Raw genomic sequence first — 20645 nt, 5'->3', positions numbered from 1 at the left:
AAACCTCATGTCTTTTTACATCTTCATTTCTTGGTGGCTCTTACTGTCAGAAGTACCAAAACATCAGCAGAAAGATATTTTCATGTATTTCTGATTTAGCCAAAGCAGAAAACGCTGCCAACGTTGCAAGAGGTTCAGGTGTCTCATTAAATTTCCAGGTTGGCTGACCAAAGAGCTGAGATGATTATGCAATCTGAACCACTAAATAGAGTGTATTTATCACTCATCATTATTAACAAATCGTGCTCTCTTTAAACAATGATTGACTCATTTAGTTGACAAATCTAGAGATTTTAAATGGTGTTTGTTATGGCAGTTGCACCTCCATGGTTATGAAATTGTTTGTGACTTGCTTACCTTGAGTATTTATTGCTCCTTACTTGATCTGGGTGATCTGTTACTGGGCCTACACTGGTACAGTTTGGTCTTTTTGGGTGAATGACTGAAACTTAGAGATTTCTGAACAGGAATTTGACTTCCAATATATGTTATCAGGTGAACAGTATTCCCTCTGAAAACTGATGACAGTTCTTGAGTATATTAACACTTTAGTTGCAACCTCATAAATCACAGGCAAGTTAATGATTAGAGACCTTCCAGTTCTGATATTCCAGAAAGTCTGTGGAGGTTTTCGTTTTCTTGGTGCTTGCATTGGGTTTACATGGCAAGGTTCTAGTTGTGGGGAGGGCTGCAGGGGTGGGGGGTCTCTGAGAAAAGACATGGGGCTGCAACCATTTCAAACAAAGCCAATGCCAGCCAGCTCCAAGATGGGCCCACTGCTGGCCAAACCTGAGCCCATCAGTGATGTTGCTTGCACCTCTGTGATAACATATTTAAGAAAGGGTAAAAAAACACTGTGTAGCAGCTGTGTAAGAAAGGATTGAGAACATACAAGAGAAACAAGTATGCAGACACCAAGATCAGTGAAAAAGGAGGGTACGATGTGTTCCTGGCACTGAACAGAGGTTCCCCTGCAGCTCCTGGGGAAGGCAATGGTGGTGCGAGTTGTCCCCCTGAAGCCAAGGAGGACCATGTCAGAGCAGATATCCATACTGCAGCCCATGGAGGATCCCACATTGGAGCAGGTGGATGAAGTGTGACATACTTATGTCAGGATTCTTAGCTATCTTTGTGCTTAACTTAACAGTTAATAAATAATCCACCATCAACTTCTCTTCATGGCCAGGGGATCTTTATAAGATATTCACAGCATTTCACGTATTGTTCTTCATGCAACCATCCAAGCAGGATTAATGCCTGTGGATCATTGCAGACTCTTATTAGTGATGGGATCTGCCAATAATCTATAACACTAAGATGATAATTTCCGGTCCCTGAACCCTTCAGGTTCTGCTCTGTGCCTACTGCAGGTTGGCCTGGTTTCACCATAGTCGCCACTTCTGTCTCTGTCTCTGTTACAATCTAAGCAGTTCCTTCTTGGGGATGAGTCTTCTTGGAGGAAATAACTACAACCCATGGTACCAGAATCAGGTCTGCAACCTCATAGATCAGCCCACACAGCTCTGAAAGTGAGGCCCTGCTCAAGGAAACTGGTGATTAATGAAGCTGAGGCAATATTATCCAGAGGGAGGCAGCGGCTGATAAATTTGGAGTGTTCCTCACCACAATTACCAGTGGTGTGGCAACATCATGGGGATGTTCAGTATCTCAATCCACTCAGGACTGCTGCAGTACCTGAAGTGCAAGCACAAGAAGTCTAATAGGCTTTTACTCTATATTGTCCCAATATCAAGATGAAAGGAATGCAAATAATAAAATATATATCCCTTGTCATTTATGGATATAGGTTTTTTTATTATTATTATGGAAAGAACTGGCTAATGAAGCCAAATTATTGTGGGTTTTTTAGTGTCTTCATTACTCAATCATTTGCACTCCAGCTATAATTGTGAAATTGTATGGAGTTTGCAGATTACGTACTTAAGGGACCTTAAGCAAACTGGTGCCTTTCATAATGCCCCTCCTGCCAGCATTTAAAATGCAATGATTCATCTGATGGATCATTTAAATTTACTTAAATAAACAGAGACTTCCAGTAAAAAAATGGAAATGGAAATGGGAAAGCTCAAGCAACAGCCTAGAGTTTTCCAAAAAGGAAGAGAAATACATTTTTGTGTGTTTTCACCTGCAGGATAGGATCTCCTGGAAATATCAGGAGATCTAACAGCAGAAAAGTTACAGATCATGTCTTCCTCCTCAATTTCTCACAGGTAACTGTTACATAATCAAAAATTAGAGTAAAGATATGACTTAGAAGTGAACTTGCCTGGACAGTTGGCCACTATCTTTGCTATATGGAGGTGAAAGTTTTATTTTAAAATTCTGCCTTTTTTTTTTCTTTTTAAAATTTTAACACTAACTGTAAGTGGCTGTTCCCTCATGCACTGAGTTCATAATTTTGAACACCAAGAGAACCATTAAATTGTGATTTATATTTTGCTGTCACATGTTAAAACCTCCAGATCACTTCAAACTTGAGTTTTGAGGTTTGGTGCTGCTCAAACAGCAGGACACAGACCTGCCATTCATCATCAGTGTCCTCCCGATTGTGCTGCAAATGGACACAAAAAGTGTCCAGGACTCATTCCTGAGCAGGAACATCTCCTTATCGCACCCTATCATGTGATAGTCCAATCAAGAAGTCAGCCCGTGCTCTGCCAAACTGCCATCCAACATCAGAGTCGATGAATATACCTGATTTTGGTCCCACATATTTTGCTGATTCTGTTGGTACTTCAATTCACCCATGCCTAGTGTTAAACCTTTTGACAACTTCTAATCTACTTACTCAAAGCATGACCTAAGAATGCAAAGGCAAGGACTATGAATCTTTCTCCCTCAGGTCTCTGACAATGCACAGCAGGTGCATTTGCATTACAGAGGGTGACCAGGGAAACCAGGACCTCGCTGCCTTTGCGGATTCCAAAGTTGCTGCCTGGCGATGTGCATGGACTGCTCTCTGGATGACGTTCGTTGCTGGTGATCTCTGAGCATGAAAAGTAAATATCAGCTAACTTATATAATGAGAAGTGGAAGGTGTGTTTTATATAAATTCAGTCAAAAAGTCCTCAGAAATATTCTGTTGATTCTTTCAGTTCTTTGTGAAACAGTGACTGGTGAAGCTGAGGTTTAATATCACCCAGAGTGTGTCAGATGATAGATGCAAATATGGACTGGCTCCATATGCAATACCTGCATTACTGTGCATTTTGCGCACTTGAAAATGGAAAGCATGCTCAAGAACATACAGCATAACCACGTAGGCATTAACTAAGCCTTATCACATATTGCTGCATTAGTTTTGAGTTACGTTCTCTTTGAACAGAACTTTGCTCTGTTCTCTGCAGTCAAGCAGAGTTTAGTCTTACTTAGGTAGCTGTGGAAAACCAAAAAAAGAATGTTTTTTTTTTTAAGTCATATCAAGTGAGTATAGAGGGACAAATTATCAGCAAGGAAAGGACTAGCAAGGAAAAGACAATTGGGCTGAGAGTTTGATCCAATACACCTAATAGAACTTTGATCCTGGGAAGTGGATAATGTTGATACTACTTAATGGGAGGAAATTAATAATTTAAATGATATTTTCTCCCAAAATAATGTGGTTCAATAAAGAAAAAAAGCCTATTTTATTAAATCAACTGAATTATTTGGAAAGGAGTTAACTGAATAGTATATTATAGTTCTGTTTCAATTGATTAGATTTCAGAGTTTGTCAGGCTATGTTCCTATACAGTCTTTCACAGAGCCCAGCCTGTGTTTTTTGATAATCACAAATGTGATTAATTCCTGGTTAGTGGAGTTTTAGCTATTGGTCTGTCTCCCCCCTCACCTATGGGAAGCGGCTGTGCAACTTAGTCGGGACTGTCATCTAGACATACACACAAGATACCTTTTTCCAGCATAGGTCTGGGGTGGGATTGGTCCCACTGCTTCAGTGTGCCACCAGCAGTGCTTCTCTGCCCCTGTCCCACGGCATATTGCAGTCTCATAGATTCATCCCACACTGTCTGTATGTCCTCAGCTGCTCCAATGTGTATCCCCAGTACCAGCCCAACCAGCAGCTGTCAGAGAAATGTGCTGCCCTGCTTCCTCGAAATGAGGAGTGAGGTATGGAGGTGTGAGGCAACAGCTCCTTTTCTCTTCACACACTCATGTATAGCTGCCTCACCACAGTCTCCTCCATTTCCTGTCTTAAGATATATGTACAGCTGCCATGAGACAAGGTCTCACCTTGCTTTCTTCTTTCCAGTTCTGAGAAAGGTGCAAGTTGAAAGGTTAAGCATGTGGAATATTTTAAAAGAAAATGTTTCAGAAAAGTTTGAACTGAATGTCCCATCTGGCCCTTCCAGGTAAATATTTCACAAGCCAACATAATGAAACATAAAAAGCAGATGCCTCAAAGTTTTTAAAAATTGATATATTTGGACTTTGTGTTCTATGGGAAATTAAAAATCTGGGGATATTTTCATGGTTCAGGACAAAATGATTGCTTCCATTTTTCATCTATCAGCAGCTATATCTACTCTCAGTCTGCAAAAAAAACTATCATCCTCATGCCTCTTTCAAAGTGGAATGGGGCTCAGGAAGAAAAACAGTATTTATACACACTTTTATAAGGACAAGCAGGAATATCAATACTCAGTAGACTGCAGAGAGCAAATTACTAAGCTGAAAATATTATGGTATGGCAAACTAGACTTTATGATATTTTTCAGTTCTACATTTTAGTAGGGAAGGAAGACAAAAAGAAAAATTAAGACAAAAAAGGATACACAATTTAATTAGTTTAATGATGTGTCTCATTTATTTCAGTAGTGCAGTTGCATGTACAAAAGCACTTACATTTGTATTTTATCTTCAAAAGCAACATTTCAGCTGTCAAAGGCACACAGGTAGCTGTTAGGATTTTCTCAAAAAAGAATTCTCATGCAGTTTAAACGAATACAGAAGAAAATAAAAATAGACATAACTGTCTAAATTTTTGTATCTAACTATGAATCTTTTCAATGTAGTAAATAAATCCAATAAAACAGGATACAGATATTTCCTTGACTCCCAGAACTAAAATGGAAGGAAGACATAAACAAAATTAAGAAAAAAGAGAAATGTAGGAATCACCCAGGGGACCAAAAAATATCATATATTCACAGACATAAAAAATAGAACAATGGATAATTTAAGTGTTCATTACAGTACAAACACCTCAAAATATTTGTAAAGGTGTTGTTCTTTCCATAGTTAAATCCATAAAAAATATAACACATGCACTTTGGGTGGAATTTGTCAAAACACATAAATACCTTAAGAAAGGGAACACAGCCTCCCATGAAAATGGGAAGATTGCTTTAGATTATACCGACAGTTTTAAAATTTTCTTCCCTTAAAGAGGAAAATCAAACTTAAATAAATTTTATATTGAACAGGAATTTTATGTTGACTCAGCTGTCCACTTCTTCCCATGACAGAGAAGGAGAGAAATCTTTTTGAGACTCCACCAGGAGTACATCTTTGTTTTGAAGCCATCACAAAAATAGGTGTCAATCAAGTTAAGCTAAAGAAAATGGTATCACACATACACACGCACACACAGACACATACACACACCCCAATATCTTTTATGCCACAAATCAAATTGTAAACCTGTGGAGTTCTTTGCTTCAGAAGGTAAGTCTCAGTCCTCATAGCTGGATACATAAGAAGAGAGGGGTAAGTAGCCTAGTATAGTGTGTATATTAGTACTTCATTCTTAAAGGCTTAAGTACATGGCTGTTTCATAGGAACCTGCAGTAGACTTTGCAATGCGATACACGTAATGTTAGAAAAAATGCCAGAGGTGGTATTGGTGTGGAAAAAGTAAGCAAGGAACATACATTTATCAGCATAGAGCTTAATGTTTTTTAACAGCTATTGGCCTTTCTTGGATGCTGGGTGGCTTCACATTGAAAATTTATGATCATATGTCTTATAGATTTTTTAGGCCCATTGGTATCACCACCTTGCTAATGAATAACTAGTGATCAGATCAGGAACTGCAGTTGTGATAGTTCTTTATAGGAAGAACATTCAAATAGCATATTTCCTTTAATAAAACAATAATTAAATCCAGTTGTTTTTCAATTTTTGAAAAAAGTATAGTTTCCAGAAATGTCAAGCAGACATCCATACTATATTCCAGAATATTAAACACTGTTTCTTAATTATGTCTAGAAACACAGTTTGTGGACTATTTCAAAAGTGGACTTGAAGGGGACTTAAAAAGTATAATTTTTTGCCAGTTTATGAACACTGAAGAATTTTCTATGTGATGGTTTACTTTGGAAATACAAGGATTGTTATGTCTTTTCCTACCTGACATTACTTTAGTATTTTAGACTAAATGAGTTCTTGTTCAGTTAGATCAGTTTAAACATGTTATATATTGAAGTGAGAGTCTATGGCCTTTTGAACCATTTTTACACTGAATTTTCTTGTCCCTTCTTTACCCTGTGAGAAACTCTGAAGAGTTTTTAGGAATTTTACTGTGACCTGTCATGCCTTAGTTGAAAAGGCAAAAATATCAGTCACTGTATTGGAGTGGTTAAACACTCAAAAACAAAGGATTGTGCACAGTCCAACCAAAAGTCAGGTTTCCTGTCAAATTGCTCAATTGTATTCTCTTTAGTCTACCATGACATCATCATTCAGCAGTTCCCCTGTCATCACACAGTCTTGGAAGAAAGACAAAACCTGAATTTATATTGCAAAAAACAAGCCGAGTAAAAGGAAGATTTGCGTTTGTTTGGAAAAAAAAAAAAAACAAAAACAAAACAAACATGTTTCAGAACAGCTTTATGTGTTGCAGAGATACAAAAGGCTGTGCAGGTCCAATTCTTGTTTTTTTCTACCACTGGAGAATTCCAAGTGGCATGAATTTTTTCCTATACAGAGTGCCCTGTCTATGGAAGGAAAGCTATATATCACACATGGACAGAGATGCAGAGAAGTCAGCGAGCCTCTGTGTGGGTGTACAATACCTCACAGCCCAGAGGACCATATTTTAGGGGCTGTTCAGGGACTATGTTGCAACAGGGCCAGAAGTCTGGGGATGAGGGTGTGCTGGAATCTTCCTGCCTTTGATCATTGCAGATTAGCAGTGGCTGCCAAGCCTGAACAAAGAGACAGAGCTGATCTAGACCAAAGCCTTGCAGGCCAGCTGCAGAGACCAGAATTATAGGAATTAGAGGAATTTTCAATCTTTTTTTCTTTAAGCATAGGAACTAGGCAAATAAAACTAGCAGCTAATGTGACAGCAGATGGCCAGAGGAAAGAAGATGCAAATAAAAAGATTGGCCACAGAAGCTGGGCTACCGAGTTTCCTAATGGAAATTATCTGGGTGTGAAAGGTAAGGGATATTTCCCATAGAAGACAACACTTGAAAACTAGGAGTGTAGGCTAGAGGTGACAGTGAGTTTTGAATGGAGACTTGAAGATGTGTTGGAGGTGAAAAGGGAAAATTCCACAGAGACAATAAGAATTACAACATCTGTTGATCTAAAACACCTAAGAGCAACCCATCAAAGGGTCTTTTATATTTTAGTAAAATCAGAAATTTTTAGCCCTTTGCTTCTAGAAGGACTTTTTTATACAACACTTTTTACACCATCACTTTTTTGTATTCATGGTTTTCAGCCAAAATGTCTACACAATGAGTTTAAATACTTGGCTCTTGTGCCAGTATTGTCTTGTAACGTAAGTAGCCCTTTTCTCTGCTGGTTTCCCCCTTGTTAGAAATTTACACACAGTGAGCATAGTCTCAACGGTCATTCAGACTTTATTTTCCTGGATTAGTCAAGGCTTTCTGGTGTCCTCAGCTGAGAATTGAAGTCCTCTGACCACGTAAGTATCCAGTCTCTGTGTTTGGTCCATTTTGAATCCGTATTGAACATGGATGACTGGAGCACAAAGTAAACAAATTATCATCAATATCTTGCACAATAAGAAAAAAATTTATTCTCTCTGGATAAATCCTGGGAATGCTCTTGCCTTTTATTATGAATGCATTACTTTGAAATGTAATTGTTATCCTGTGGTCAACTCATATGTGGGTTTCTTCCTTCTTGAGATATTCCCAACTGATCACAAGCCTCTCTTATTTGGTCCTGTATTTTATTCCCAGGCCTTGCATGTCCCCAAAATAATAAATTTCCTCCCATCTGTTACTCAAGTACAGAATGTCATTTGTTCCTGTTCACTCTCCTACCTTTTAAGCCGAGTTTGTTAATGCAAATATTTAACAACCTCAGACTGAGCATGAGAAACTCCACTAGCATTCAGCCAGTATCTTCACTTTGAGCTGTACCAGGTGTCATTTCCTCTTTAATATTCCCATTATCATATGTCTGCTGAAGAATACAGCATCCAGCTCCTTCCTCCTATCCTCCATGCTCCTGCCTTCTACTGCCAAGTCAACTTTGCTCTAGCAACACTCTTGCCTTGCTTTGATTGCTTTACAAAATATCCCTGTTCTCCTGCCTTTCTTCTATCCAGAAGCTTCAGTCCACTCTCTCAGTTATTCTACCTTCTCCTGTGGCTTCATGCTAGTTGACTGTGTTGGGTGGAAATCCTTTCCTGTCCTACTTTTTATGATCCCCATGTAACGGAGCCTCTGCTGTCTCCATCATCCAGCCTGCTCAGCTCTCTACCATACATGAAAAACCTGACATTTGTTTTTGAATGACTTTCAGTCCATCCATCACCCACTTCTCTCATCATGTTGACAGTTTCAAGGATGACAAATTATGATATGGCCCACTGGATGAACCATATCTATCTGTGAACAGCTGCCTGTTCACAACCGTATCCTTCCCACTACCAGCAGACTGATGTTTCTCATCTGCTCTGTTACTCTGGCCCATTTCCTTACCCAGCGAAGTGTCCTCATCCCTTTATCTCATTTCAGGCATGTCCTTTTCCATTTGCAGAAATGTCATACTCAAAGTTATTTGTTGCTGAGCTGAAGTAATGCTGCTCTCATCTTATGAGCTTTTTTTATGTTCACACTCCTTCTCTCCACTCCTTTAGCCTGTTTTAGTATGGCTCTTCAGGCAGAAATCATGCCATACATTCCTGTTCCCTGCCAACCTGAAGTGTCTTTTCAAGAGCTTTGAAACACAGGATCTATGATTTTAGAAAATGCTGTGGATAGAAGGAAGTCTGTCCTCAGTACAGGGCTGTTTGCCTAGCACTTCTGACTCAGAGTCTAGCAGCTCTTGGAGAAAATTATCCTCTGTGACCAGGCTAGTAAAAAGGCAAAACATTTAACCGCCTCTGCCCCAGTTCAGCAGCACTGGGCATAGAAGCAGCAACATTGTGCCACTGGCTTCTGAGATCCAGGAAACATGGACAGGAGAATCTGGGAGCAGATAGCCCTAACATCCCCGTGCAAGAGGGTATGTTGTCTGCACACATGTGCCAACTCTTGTATGTCGTCTACTCATTTGTTACTATAAAATGGACATAAAATCATATTCTCACAGACAAGTTCAGGACTGAAACCACATTTTATACTTTTGTTTAAAAAATTGTTTAAAAATGTGATCTTTATGGTTGTGTTTCCCTGTAGTTTTCTGATGTTTGATCTTAATGCCTTTTGCACTATGAAGAAATAGGATAAATCCTCCATCATAGTCACCACTCTTTTTTTTTGTTTTTCTCTTCTCCTCAGTAAATTGGTATTATGTGTATTTGTTATGAGTCAAGGGACTGCTTAGCAGCCCAGTTACTGCTAATGGTTTATCTTTGGTTTGTCCTTATGACTTCAGAAAAGCAGCATAGTCAGTCACATGGAACAATTACAGAAGTCTATAAACTCCAGGAAAGTCTTAAAGGCACGTTGTAAATGAATGCCAATAAATCTCTAATTCTGTATTTTCAAAGGCTAGATCACTTTCTTTTCACAGCACATTGTCATTACCATCTTTTTAAGAATTGTTCCACATTGGTAAGGACCGATACAAGTTCTGTGGGACTTGCAGTGTTGTTAGTGTTCAAAACAAGTCACCACCTGAGCAAAAGGCTTTTGATACAGTTCCCAACGGCCTCTTCCTGGAGAAATTAAAGCGTTATGGCCTGTGCCGTGGGTGGGCAATCGGCTCTCAGGCCGCACCCAAAGGGTGGTGGTAAATAGCTCCTTCTCAAACTGGCAACCTGTCACTAGTGGAGTCCCCCAGGGATCGATATTGGGCCCAATGTTATTCAATATTTTATAAGTGATCTGGATACCGGCATCAAGTGTAGCCTGATGAAGTTTGCTGATGACACCAAGCTGAGTGGGGAAGTAGGCACTCCAGAAGGGAGAGCTGCTCTGCAGGAAGACCTGGACAGGCTGGAGGAGTGGGCCAACAAGAACCTTATGAAGTTCATCAAGGGCAAGTGTAAGGTCTTGCACCTGGGAAAACATAATCCAGGAGTGCAGCACAGACTGGGATCCACCTGGCTGGAGAGCAGCTCTGTGGAGAGGGACCTGGGGGTCCTGGTGGACAGAAAGCTCAACATGAGCGTACAGTGGGCTGCTGCGTCCAAGAAGGCCAACAGGGTGCTGGGTTGCATCAAAAAGGGCATCGCCAGCAGGGAGAAAGAAGTCATTATCCCGCTCTACTCAGTACTTGTCAGGCCACACCTGGAGTCCTGTGTACAGTTCTGGTCCCTGCTCCACAAAAAGGATGTGGACAGGCTGGAAGGGGTCCAGAGAAGGGCCACCAGAATGATCAAAGGACTGGGAAGCTGCCATACGGGGATAGGCTGGGAGAGCTGGGTTTGTTCAGCCTTGAGAAAAGGAGGCTCAGAGGGGATCTCATCACCATGTACCAGTACTTAAGGGGTAGCTACAAAGAAGATGGAGACTCCCTTTTTACAAGGAGTCAGATGGAGGGGACAAGGGGGAATGGACACAAGTTGCTCTTGGGGAGATTCCAATTGGACACCAGAGGAAAATTTTTCACAGTGAGGACAGGCAACCATTGGAATAATCTCCCCAGGGAAGTGGTTGTCTCGGCCACATTGGACACCTTCAAGAGTCGTCCAGACAGGGTGCTGGGCCATCTTGTTTAGACTCTGCTCTTCCTAGAAAGGTTGGACTAGGTGATCCCTGAGATCCCTCCCAAGCTGTGATTCTGTGATTCTGTGGAAAGCAGTCTGAAGAGACTGAGGTCAGGCTGTCATTATGAGGGTGAACTACTTCATCACTACTTCTGTAAGTGAGAAAAATATGAATCCTAGTATTGTCTCCAGACTGAGACAGCAGTCTCAGTCATAACATCCCAGTGGCAAAATAAGAAACTTATGAATCTGTAAATACAAGCTTCTAAAGATCATGTGACTCAGAGCTGATGCAAAGATTCCTAATTTCCTGGGTGAATAGGCAGTTTGGTTTGAGCAGCATTCCTTCTGGATTCACTTAAAGCTTAAGGCTCTCCAAATAGAAATGCTACTGGGAGACAAATAGTCCAGCTGTGTGCAGTAACATACATGTGTAAGTTTACCTGTCAGAGAAGGACTGACTTTTTCATGCAATATGGTAGATGACTCCATTTCCTTGAATAACTTTGCCCTGTTCTTCTTTCTCTGCCATGCTTTCATGCCTTGTGTCACTCTGGAGAATATGACTTTAAAATCCATCATGTATTAATGTAATTAAAACAAGGCATGATTACTCGAGGAATATCTACCTGAGGAATATCTATTAAGAGAAAGTGTCCTGTTTTCTCCCTTTATTAATATTTCACCTCTGTCTAGAGGTCTTGATGTTGAAACCATGAAAAATATCCAGACAGTTACAAATAATTCAAGATAGTGACTCAGCTGGCAAAGTTTCCAGAAGACCTGGACTGTGATATCCCCAGACAAAAATAATCAATCTAAACCAAATATTAAATAAAACTATAATTATAAAAGGGACACCCTCCCCTCCAATTTTCATAATTATCTAGGTAAAATTTCTGACCAACTTGAGAGTCTAGATTTCTGGTTTTGAATGTGGTCAAGGCTGCTTATACCTTAAAAAAGGAGTTATGTACCTCATTCAGATAACTCAGCAAAATCTGTTAGGTCTGTACCTATCTCTTTAGACACCTAAATATCTTTGTAAATCTGTTCCTATATGTCTAAGTTGTTTTAAAAAGAAAATTGTTGGTTTCACAGAGTATCTAGGGGAAATTCACATAGAACTTGACTCTACAGGCTATAAAGTTGAATAGCAATAACAGACAAACACTAAAACACATGTATTATTACCTGTATTCAGACACTCCTTTAAAAAAATTCAAACAAAAGGCTTTAGGAGGAAAAGCAAGTGGTATGTTCAAGTATAAACTGACGGGAAAGCAGGAACAAGTAGTTTTATCTTGAAGATAAAGACTGTTTTTCAAACAGAACAGACACCAGGGGCATTTAATGCTTTCTTCACCTTGATCTTCAACACCAGTGATGGGCTCTGGGACGCCCAGAGTGCTGGGCTAGAGAACCTTGACTGTGGGAATTATAAACTCCTAATCAATGCCAAGCTTGTGTGGGAGTTGCTGCTCCAGCTGGATCCCTATAAGTCTATGAGGCCTGATGAGATTGATCCGAGGGTACTTAAAGAGCTGGCTGATGTCATAGTGAGACCTCTCTCAATGATTTTTCAGTGCTCTTGTGAATCTGGAGAGGTCCCCGTTGACTGGAAGCTGGCACGCATTTTTCCAATCTTCAAGAAGGGCAACAGGGATGACCCTGGTAACTACAGGCCCATCAGTCTCACTTCTGTTCCAGGTAAAAGTATGGAGAAGATTATTCTGGGGGTTATTGAAAAACACCTGAAAGACAATACAGTCATTGGTTCCAGCCAGCACGGGTTCACAAGGGGAAAGTCCTGCTTAACAAACTTAATTTCCTTCTATGACAGGGTTACCCACCTAGATGACCAAGGGAAGCCAGTCAATATAATATTTTCGGATTCCAGGAAAACTTTTGATACTGTCTCTCTCAGTATCCTCTTGGACAAAATGTCCAGCATACAGCTGGGTAAACACATAATGCAGTGGGTGAGCAATTGGCTGATGGGTCGGCCCCAAAGGGTCATAGTAAATGGGGTTACATCAGGCTGGTGGCCAGTCACTAGTGGGGTTCCACAGGGATCCATCTTAGGGCCAGTACTCTTTTAATGCCTTCATCAATGGCTTGGATGCAGGACCTGAAGGAATACTAATTAAGTTTGCTAGTGACACAAAATTGGGAGGAGCTGTTGACACTCTCAGGGGCAGAGAGGCCTTGTAGAGAGATCTAGGCAAATCAGAGAGCTGGGAAATCACCAACCATATGAAGTTTAACAAGGGCACGTGCTGGATTTTGCACCTGGGGCCCAGCAACCCTGAATGTACAGACAGACTGGGGAAGGAGAGGCTGGAGATCAGCTCTGCAGAGAGGGACCTGGGGGTTCTGGTCGATGGCAAGCTGAACGTGAGCCAACAGTGTGGCCTGGCAGCCAAGAGGGCTAGCCGTGCCCTGGGGTGCACCAAGCCCTGCATCGCAGCTGGTCGAGGGAGGGGATTGTCCTGCCCTGCTCTGCACTGGTGTGGCCTCACCTTGGGTACTGGGTGCAGTTTTGGGTGCCACAGTACATTGAAGATATAAAGCTACTAGAGAGTGTACAAAGGAGGGCCACGAAGTTGGTGAAAGGTTTAGAGGGGAAGCTGTATGAGAAGCAGGTAAAGTCACTTGGTTTGTTCAGCCTGGAGAAGAGGAGACTGAGGGGAGACCTCATCGCAGCCTGTAGCTTCCTCACAGCGGGAAGGGAAGGGGCAGGCACTGGTCTCTCTGTCTGGTGACCAATGACAGGACCTGAGGGAATGGCAAGAAGTTGTGTCAGGGAAGGTTTACGTTGGATATTAGAAAAAGGTTCTTCCCCCAGAGGGTGGTGGAGCACTGGGACAGGCTGCCCAGGGCTGCAGTCACGGCACCAAGCCTGGCAATATTCAAGAAGCATTTGGACAATGCCCTCAGAGACACGGTGTGAATTTAGAGTTGTCCTGTGCAGGGACAGGAGTTGGACTCAGTGATGCTTGAAGATCCCTTCCAACTCAGGACATTCTATCATTCTATGATTCTATGACTCTCTCAATGCCTAGGCAACCCAATGAATTTAATTTCAACGTTACAGTTGAACATCTGCCATAGCTTATTCTTTTCAAAGTGCAACCTACATTCTTTAAATACATATCACATCTAGGTGAGACAGCCCATGCTGGAGAGACACCATGAGGAATTGCACAGACCCAGCATAGACCAGTTTTCCTAACAGGGGCAAGCACATCTTCCACTTCTATCCGAGGAAAAGCTGAAGGGTTTAGTATTTGCAAAAGGGAACAAGATCTCATCTTCAACATGGTAGCTGAAAGTCTGGTCTGTGCAGGACATCACCTTTTTGTGAACAGTAAGGGCAATAGGGAGAACTTTACAAAAAGGCAAAATAGATTAGTTTAAAATATAGGCTATATTTCTACAGCGATCTGTAAACTGCAGTTTTAAGATTGGAGCGCACTGCAAGAATAGCTATAGCTGCTATAAGAATTGTTCTACCAGGAAAGTTTACTGTCTTCACAAACTGGACAAAGGACAGAGCCGAGAAGGAGCTTGGGTATTTCCAGAGCGTCATGTGCATGGCACAGGGATCCCTGTGCCACCACTTTTCTTCAGCTAACCCACTTACTGGTGTCATTCAGGCCTTCATGCCTTATTGAAATTGAAATTATTTTTGTGACTGTGAACATCATTGGCAAAAAAGAAAAAAACCCAGAAATCTAAATGATGGAATTGCTAATACTGACCTCAATCCCATGTTAGGCAAAATCCAAGTGAAGCAATTTTTGCTTGCGCTGTGATTTGCATCCTGAAATTACGCTATCTTTCTATCTTTCTCTCTTCCAGAGAAAATGATCATAGAGAACCTATCTGAAAGGCAAAAACAGTTATTCTTTCAGGGGCTCTGAAATTTGATTCAAGAGGAAACCTTTTGGCAGAGAATGTGTTTCTGTGAAAGATACACAGATGTGGCCATTTGGTAGGTCAGCATTTGTTGGACACTAGAAATGCACAGGACACCTGCTTTATGCCTTTTCTTTCTGACACCAGGAGTGATATGCTTGAACATAATGTGTGGAAATGGCATTTGGTGCTAAGGTCTTCAGCTCTGTTGGCTGTTACAGATGTAGGCATTCTCCCCCACTCTTGCCACTCAAATGTGTAAACAGAGGAGAAATTAAAAAATGTAACTGGCAAGAAGTTATAAAAAGAGTCAAGGAAAAGCAAACACAAAACAAAAGATGGCCTCCGTGAAATGTCCCAAAGGTCACCGTTGTTAGCACAATGGAGGAAAGAAATCCTAGAGTTATTTTGTGTTTTGGTTTTTTTTTTTAAATATTTGGCCTTCACTGCAAATTGATTCTAGATACATCTGCTCTTTGAACTGTGAAAAAATCTATTTTTACTGTTTTAGAGGCCATTACTAGGCTATAGTCAAACACAGCCTATCAAGGTACTCCTAATTTCTTATCTTTGACAGCACTACAGAGTTCCTGCTCGTCAGAAAATAAATGTCCTCTGTTTTCTTTTTATTGCTTCTTGGGTTAAGGACAAGTGTTGCAGCTTCTTCTTTAACAAAGCCCAAAAGTTACACCCATATATAATTATTTTATTCATGCTAAATGATCATTTTAAGTTCTATTGAATGTTTTAAAATGGTCCAGGCATTATTTCCAGTTTGTGTTTGGGAAGCAGGCTGCCTTATGTGTTGATACGATGCAGACATAGACAGCGAGTGGTAGTTGGGGGGTTGCAGCCAGCAATGGGTACTTGGTGCTGTGTGGCTAAAGCCCTGTTCTCACTTCAGTAACAGATCTCAGACACGCTAGCATTGAACTTAGGGATCTGTTTAAAGGTTTTGGAGAAACAAAGCAGAACAAGTAATGGAAGTCCAGGGCAATATAATAAACCTTCACATCAACATAGCTACCCTGCTGCTGTATCTGGGGGCAGTCATTTAGAGCCAGTTCAGATATTTCCGCCCAGCTCCGTGTTGTGCCATGTGGGTGACTCAAGCTACCTCTGAAGCAAAGCTTCAGGATATGAGCGTCACCTAACCAGGATGATGAAAACTCCATCTGAGATGCTGGCAGTGCCGGGAAACAACCTCTGCTTCTCTTCATCAGTCAGGACAGGGCTGGCTGGAGGCCTCAGCCTGCAGAGGCTGATGGACATGTAATTTCCTTATTTTTAATTAAAGATATTTTAAGAGACTGTGGTAGTTGAATTTATACTTACGTAATCACTAGATTTAATTTATAAGAAAAACCTCTTTGTCAGGAAAAATCTAGCAGATAAAATAGCAACCAGAGGGCTTTTGAATGCAAGATGTGGTGGGTCTGGATTAGAGTCTACAAACCAGAAATGATTGGGAGCTTTGTTTTTGTTTTGGAAAATATCCTTAGGAATTGTACAGGTTGTTGTGAAGACATGGAAATGGAGTCCACTGGGAAATAATGAGAGTCCCAAGATCTCTCCAGGTCTGTCTAGGGAAAAGGGCTTGCAAGCTCTTATGTTCAGTGCAAAAGGCAGCCAGAATGAGAGGAAGGAGCATGGTGCTGGAAACTGCACCCAAACCACAAAGATTTTCCAGAGACACCTGTCTTGGTGAGCTGTGTCTGAGCCAGAGAGAGAGAAGACAGGTGGCTGCATGCTTCATCTGTCAAGAGCTAGCCAATGTCCTGGGAATAAGACTGGGAAATCTTCAAGAAGCCAACAGTATCTCTCCAGGGCTTACCCAGATAAGCCAAGCAAGCAGGGACTGGCCATGCTCTAATCAGTAGGTGTTACTGAGAATGGTAGCAACATTGTGCCCATGGTTTCCCATCCCTTTTCCATCCCACATTTATGGGGTCTGGCTCAGACCTGGTGTAAGCTCAAAGTCCCTCCTGGCCAGGTCTTAAGTCTGTTCACTGTATGAAATCAGCCCAGCTTTCAAATTCCTAGGCAGGCAATAAATTGAAAGCAGTCGCTTACGGTATTATGACAATTCTCCTTTTCTAATGAATGAAGGAAAATAATTCAGAATTATACCTGTGCTTGGGTACCAGAGGATATCAGCCAGAAAGCATCCTGTTTTCAAGTGCTGGAATGCAGCCTTCTGAAACCTAATGCGCAGCAAATGGCATCACCATGTGAAACTCCAGCAGTTAGGTCTTTGATGAATTCTTTGAACTTTAATTTGCTGTTGTGGGCTTTAAGAGAAAAATGAAATGAGTTAAAGCTATTTTCTTGGCTTCCTTCCAACTATGTTAACCTTTATGCTGAGTCATATATTGTTAATGTTTCTTTATCCAGAATGGCACCAAAGTAACGTTCTGTTCCCTGCTGCCACAGCAGAGTGCTTTCAAAGGCCAGATTTAAACTGTCTATTCCCAGGACAATTATCTGAGGATGGTTTCAGTGGCAGTGAGGTGGCAGGGAGCTGATGCTGCTCTCCCTGCAATAGTCAGAGAGATTCCCATTCCCCACTTCCAAGCAAAGTCAGGCCTGATCCCATGTCAGGTCTCAGTGCTTAGAAAGTACCACCAGCCCCACAAAGCTTCTTGGCATACATTCTTGCTGTGCAGACAGACTTCAGCTGTTTGATGTTTAAGCTGTATTTTGTAGCATTTATTCAAATCCAAGCACATTTGTTTTTACCTACCCAGCTATTTATTCACTGATAACACTACCTTTGAGCCTGCTGCATTTACCAAAATCCAAGATAGCCTTGCTTCTAGCACAAGCTTATAAATTATCAAGGCTGATTTAAGAAAACCAGCTTAGATCTGTTTCTACTGCAAACCAAAGCACACAACAACATCAACAAATGTAACAAAATAAAGAAATCCCAAAGGGAAGTACTGCAGCAAATAATACTGATTTCTCCAGTGGGGAGCTCTTTACTCTGATACCCAGCATGATGTGTTCCTGGAAAGGTGCTGTTTCATAAAATGTAAGATATCCAGAATGTATAAGGTCAACTTGAAAAACAATGCACATTTTCCCCCCAAAATACTGAAAGTCAATTTATGCGTCTAACAAAATAAACCTTCTGTACAACCCCAATTGTTTCTATAAATTTTCTTGGTTCTCTTTAGTTTCCAAATAGATCTACATGTCTACACAAATACCTTGCAACAAAATTGAAACCATAATCATAGAATTTTCTGGAAATGGAATTTAAGTTTGTGCAAAAATATTCATATCCATATATAAAGAAAAAAGCAAATGCATTAAGGTATTAAGACAGAAAGAAATGTATTTATATTGATTAACTTAATCACAAAAGAAGCTGAGGAATTAATCTAGATCTTGTATAAAATCCGTCTGAGTCATGAGACTCATAATGACCTCAGTGAGCATAACTCACACCACAAAAAGAAGGGATTTTTCAAAAATACCAGGGTGATACCAGAGTAATGCCTTCTACTCTTGCTTTCAGCAAAGTGGTAACATTGGAGCTCTGCTAGTGCAGGAAGACATACTGTACTACACAATAAATATGAATACCACTTCTTGAACACCCAGGTTTCCTTCAAAGATGCATCACCTCTTTAGATGGGAGATGTTGGGTATGGGGTAGGACAGCTGTTGGCTGGTGGCCCAGCGAGCATTTCAGCTTGCCACAGAGTCCCCCATCTGGTGCCAGCACACCAGGATGTGGTAACCCAGTGGCAGGTGTCCCAGCCTGCTACTTGTCATGGTGCAGACCTGGAACGACAACTGTAAATGCATAGTCATGATCTTTTTCAAATGCAAAGAGGTATTCAGACACTGGGAATCAATAGCATCCTGTATTTTCAAAGTAAAGAAGTGTTATTCCTTCCATACCAGGAGTGTGCAGAACATGCTTCTTTTTGGTGCTCATCTGAAATGGTTGCTTTAGTGCCAAGGAATAACGACCCTCCAAATACACAGCTCTGATTAAGCTTCACGTTAAGTTAATGTTAGAGCATGAAGCATAGTATCTGTGTGGCTTAATATAAGCTGCTTTTAGATACCAAATATTTCTTTCTGTCTTCTTTTTTTTTTTTTTTTTTTAACAGATTTCTTATTAAGCAGTGGGGGCAAAGCCCACAGGACCTGACTGGCATGTGCTGTGGAGCAAACCCTGCTCATTGCCATAGAAGGAAGGAGATGGAAAGAAAAAAACCCCAAAATAGGAGGCAGAAAAGCAGCATAAAAGAGAAGCAGGAAACAAAAAAACCGAAGGAGTAATGGAAAAAGGGATTGGCCAGCACCCCACATTCCCTTATCTTTGCAACAAGCAGTTCATAAACACATGTACGCACTTTACACGGACAAGGAGAGATCCGAAATAGAGATACAGTAAACAGTAAAAACCCAACATCCCACTCATGATGCTCTCAGGGACAGATGCCATAACAGCAGTTCCCAGTGACTTCAGGGGCATTTGCTTGCACACAGCTGATGTGGACTCAGGGCCCCTCGGTGTCTAAGGAGGAGAAATGTGGCAGTCAGAAAGGAAAGCGTCAGCTCTAACTTCTCCAACTATGCAGCAAACAGATAAAAATGAAACCGTGCCAAGATCCCTAGAAACCCTCCCCCTTGCTCCCCTCATTCCTGCAATAGCCCACAGCATCACCCACACCCCCTCAGGCTGCCTTAGGGGCATGAGCCCCCAGAAACAGTCCTGCCTCCAAAACAAGCTGCTTTTGGTATGCACTTCAGCTGTTTTAAAGGGGAATGCTGTAATATGGCTACCACAGGAAAGGAATAATCACAGACCTGTCTAGTCTTTCAGGCATGACCTTATGAAGGGGACAGACCTTTGTTCTGTTGGGATGCTGGGACCAGTACCAGCATTTTTTCCCCTCCATTGCTCCTTACCGAGAACTAAGGCCACATCATGTGCTGCTCATCAAACTGTTCCTCATTTCAGTTCCCTTTTTGAAAGCTTAGCTCATCTTTTTTACTCTCTTACCAAATTGAAAGGTAAAATAAAGGCAACAGAAGGAAAAGTCAATACTAATGTCCCTCCTGTGCTAGCTACTTGTGTCTTGACTGATTATTTTACAACTTTCAGGGGGGTAAAAGCCCCTGAAAGCCAGGGTCAGTACTTGAGAAGATGCCTTAGTCTTTCTGGGAGCCTCTCACAGAGTGCAGTTGCTTTGATGCTTTCAGTAACACTCTCACTCCTCACAGGTTTCTGCAGGGTCTTGATCATGTTTGGTGGGTCTTTCAGTGATAAATGATTCATATTGCTCTGAAGTGAAAGTAACTGGCCTTTCCTCTGCACAGATCCTGAAAACGTGCCAAAGAACCTCAGTGTTCCGCTTTACATAACTTGACTATATTTAGTATGTGCTATACTACAAACTGTAATACGGCCTGTGAATCTTGCCTTTTGTTCAAGAGAGGCAGTGATTGCAGACTATGGTCTCAATCATGCTTTCACATCTCCTGGTTGTCCAGCTTTATCTCTTTCTTCTAAACCTCCAGCACTGTGTTCTGCATAAGAGCAAGGTCACTGGTTCATGCACTGTGTGGCAATACAGGAGAAAACTCTAGTAAGATTTTTTTT

At 41.3% G+C, this 20645-nt stretch overlaps 1 long non-coding RNA gene across 1 annotated transcript; it reads right to left on the bottom strand.

The window, feature by feature from the left end:
* Nucleotides 1-4825: 4825 nt before the first annotated feature.
* Nucleotides 4826-19979, bottom strand: LOC135310444 (uncharacterized). Its single transcript, XR_010370507.1, has 3 exons — nt 18651-19979; nt 17150-17310; nt 4826-7953 (listed from the first exon to the last, which is right to left on the bottom strand). It is a non-coding gene; the product is annotated as an uncharacterized LOC135310444 (long non-coding RNA).
* Between the last annotated feature and the right edge of the window lie 666 nt (nt 19980-20645).

Source organism: Phalacrocorax carbo, chromosome Z (genome assembly GCF_963921805.1).
Source record: "Phalacrocorax carbo chromosome Z, bPhaCar2.1, whole genome shotgun sequence".
Classification (NCBI taxonomy): domain Eukaryota; kingdom Metazoa; phylum Chordata; class Aves; order Suliformes; family Phalacrocoracidae; genus Phalacrocorax; species Phalacrocorax carbo.
Note: the sequence above shows the minus strand (reverse complement) of the source record. Positions and strands in the feature narration are given on the sequence as shown.